We start from the raw sequence: 4,019 nt of genomic DNA on the forward strand, positions 1-4,019 counted from the left end.
GGTGAGATTAAAGACAGGGGACTTCTAAGCCAGTCTTGGTGCCCTCCCCCACTCCAACACACACCTGACTTATATTCTCTCAACTCATTCCATTTACATGTTTTTCTTGAAGGCAGTTCAGGAACTATATCTAGTGGAGGCTGCCCCCATCTCTGGGGTAGCTCCTGGCAATGCTCTGGGGACCATGAGTTGTCAGGAATCAACCCTAGGTCACCCACGTGCCAGGCAAGCTCCTTAACCCCAGTACAAACTCTCCAATCCCCATTTCCACTATTTTTAGTCTGCTTTTTTTTATTGGAGATATGCGTTTTCAGCAAAATCATCAACTTCCGAATGGAATCTCTTCTTGGACAAATCTCAGACCACTCCAATGCAAAGGAGCAGTTGGCAGCTTGCCTGGTCAGTAAACCTCTGAAGCCCAGAAAATCTCCTCTTCCAATACTCCCTCCTCCATGGATGGTTTTGCTTCCAGAAAGGCTTTGAAAGCCACTCAGCCAGAAATGCTGTGAAGGCTCTTTCCATTTCTTGAAGAGAGAGCAGTCCGCGATTGCAAAGTCTGGGACCTGCAGGTTGACAGGGCCCATTTCTGGAAGGTCTGACAGCACAGAGCAATCTAGAACCATGGAGAGGAGAACTAGGGACCCCTTGAGTCTAGCAGGGACATAACTTCCCAATGACAAGACTGACATGGGGCCTCTAAGTGCCTAGAGAAACAACCTTGAAAATCTCAACTGTTCAAAAGTTCTAACTAAAAACAAATGGTGATTTTCCCTCTTGTCAGCCTTCCCTCCCAGGACATTGTATTATATGCAAAACAGGTAATATGCAAGACAAACATTTTTTTTCCATTCGCCCCTCTCAGCCCCACAGGCCTTCAGGAAGACCTGCAGTTCAAGCAAAGCCCTTTTATTTTTGAACACCCACAGCTTCCATTCAACAATCACAAGTTTTCCGTTTTCATCAAAGAGCCCGGAGAGAGAGGCCAAGTTCTCAGCAGTGAGTTCTCAGCAGTTCTGGGCAGATGGCAGAGTCCCCCCTCTCCCCCTCCCACTCACTGCCCATGCCCACCACAAGATGGGTTTTCTCCCCACATCAGCCAGGCACTTACCCCTCAAAAATACTGGCTTTCTTCCTTCCTACCTGTAACACTAGAACAAATGGATGTGCAACTTTACATCTTCCAATACCAAGCCTAATCTGGCTCTATCTTTATGTCTTGGGGGCCACACCCAGCAATGCTCAGGGTTGACTCCTGGCTCTGGGCTCAGGTATAATCCTGGCAGGCCGTGCGATCATATGGGATGCCAGGGATCAAAGCCAGGTTGGCCATGCATAAGGCAAGTGCCTACTGGCTGTACTATCTCTCACCACCACCCCCCTTTCCCAAGCTTACTTTGGGAAGCAGGGGCCTTGACTTGTTGGACTGTGAGAAAGGCACACCACTGCCTTCCCCTCTCTCGAGCCCCGGAAGACCATTAATCTCTTTGTGGATCTCCCATCTCTGATTCTACAGACTCATTGGGAGAAAAATGTCCACACCCACTCAGTGTCTGACCCAGTTTAAGTAATGTTCAGCAGTTTGGAAGCTCTGTATAGGGGGTGCCAGTTATAATCTACTGTTCATAATAAGTCAGTTTGGCTTCGAGAGCAGCACACTTACTAAGGCACACTTGACATTTCTGTTTGCTCTCCAAGATAGATTTTAGCTAGTCTATTTGCAGTCTAAATCTATGCACAGAAAGGGGGAGGGCTTCTACACAGAGTTAGATACTTCTAAATGAAGTTTTCAAAGTGCTGTGTCTGGAGTTACCAGCCATGCAGTGATTCGCATATTCTAATTGACGTTTTGGAGAGGAGATCATTAGTAGCCTCAGATGTAACCAGTTCTATTCCACAGAGAGATTTTGTTGTTGTTGTTGTTGTTGTTTTGTGTTTCTCTAAATCCCAGATTCTGTCCAGGAGGGTATTTGGAACCAATATGACTGGAGTCTCTTGCCCCCATGCCTAGCTGTCATCATGGGGGCCCCTCAGAGGGGGTGTGTTGAGTTTCCCTCCCCACCCTGAGCAGAGCCCCAGCAGTCAAAGACCTCTGGAGCTCAGCCACAGTCATGCTCAAGGCCCCTCTCCACATGTTCGGACGAGCCTCACACATGAAGGAACCAGCAGAGGAACCCAGGTGTGCGGGGACCGGGGCCGAGATCTTCAAGCCTGCTCAGATCGGGACTGGGCCTCTTCCGCCCAGATCCCCCATTTTCCAGTAGCTAGGTGGTCACACTTAGAAACTGCCCCCAGCACCATGTAATCCCATCAATGCCCAACACCCAGAGACTATAAAACTAAGCTCCCAGAAGTTCTCTACATCTTACAGCCTAGTTCTCCCTCTCGAAGAACCTGGCAAGCTACTGAGAGTTTTCCTGCCTGCACAGGAGAGCCTGGCAAGCTTCCTGTGGCATATTCCTATGCCAAATACAGTAACAATGATGGGTCTCATTCCCCTGACCCTGAAAGACCCTCTAATGCAGCACCATTGGGAAAGACGAGTAAAGAGAGGATACTAAAATCTCAGGGCTAGGATGAATGGAGACAATCCTGGGACAGCTTGAGCAAATCAAGGATCAATGGGATGATAGTGATAGGGATCGTGATGACCAGAGACCATGGTGGAGTCTATCCCCGCTCATGAAGTACTCTTACTCCACAAGGTTATTTGGGGACAGTCAATGCAGATGGAGAAAGAGCATAAGAGGGGATTGTCCAAGGGTCCAAGGTCAATAAGAAAAGGGTCAGATAGACCTCTAACTTGAAGTCTTAAGTGCAGGGATGATTGAATGCTCAAGCTTGTGTTCAGTCATCCAGGTATGGATAGTCACTCCAAGTTATTTTACTGATCAATGTTTTCGACTTCAGTTGTGATCATTTCCAACCTTCTTCCCCATCTATAAAAGAGAAATGCCAGCTGTCTCAGAGGAAGAGAGTAGGATAAAGTATAGAGCTCTTAACACAACTTCTGATGCCTCAGAGGTCAATAGCAGTAGATACAGTAGATACACATACACACAGTTACATGCATACCACACCACAAAGAGATGCACCACAAATGCACACAATACCCCCACCATCCACACTCAGCCCATGCACAAAGATCACACCCTCCACACACACGCGCTTTCTGTACCACACCACTTCCACTTCCCCACCCCCTACCCTCACCACTAATTCCTTCCTCTTTTTACAGCAGATCCAAGTTTATCTGCAAGTTTAACGGATCCCAATATACCCTGCACAAATTTTATTATTCAAAAGATCAGCACTTCCAGATTCCTGCTCTCCTGCAATGTCTCTGAATCTCTTCCTGCCCCCGCCCCCCAACCTCATACTGCTAGGAGCTTCCCCACGGCCCCCCTTGGAATAAATCTCTACATTGGTGGACTTTTCCTTGCCCAGTAGGAGTCGAACTTCGACATCTCAGCAGAAGCCAGAGTTATCAAATGGAACCCTTGAGGTGATTCACCTTTGGTGCAAAGAATCCAGCCTCCCAGTGGCCTGGCCAGGAGGCATCTCCCAGAAGGTCCACTAGCTGGGGCTTTGCTAAAGAGAAGGTGCAACATCTGGAACAGGAAGGCATTTGGTGGCTGCTGAGTCTAAACGAAACAAAAGTCTTTGTGGGCAAACGCGCGCGCGCGCACACACACACACACACACACACACACACACACACACACGGGAAACTGTCATTTTCCTACTCACCCTCTGACATCAGCCACCTTCTCTGTAGCTACAGTTTCTCTGCACTCGAATGAATCCCTGGCGATGAAAAATGAGCCTCTCCCCCACCCTCGCTGTCGCCTTTCGCCTCACGCCCCCGGAGCAGAGCCTCTCTGCAAGGCAGCCCATGAAGGTTTTTTTCCAAGTCACATGATCCAGGATGCAGGGGGAGAATCCTTCTTGGAACAGAAATGGGCCCAGAACCGAATCAGATGAGGAGAGATAAGGTGTGATATGGGGAAGACTATATAAGA

Source organism: Sorex araneus, chromosome 1, assembly GCF_027595985.1.
Source record: "Sorex araneus isolate mSorAra2 chromosome 1, mSorAra2.pri, whole genome shotgun sequence".
Lineage (NCBI taxonomy): Eukaryota > Metazoa > Chordata > Mammalia > Eulipotyphla > Soricidae > Sorex > Sorex araneus.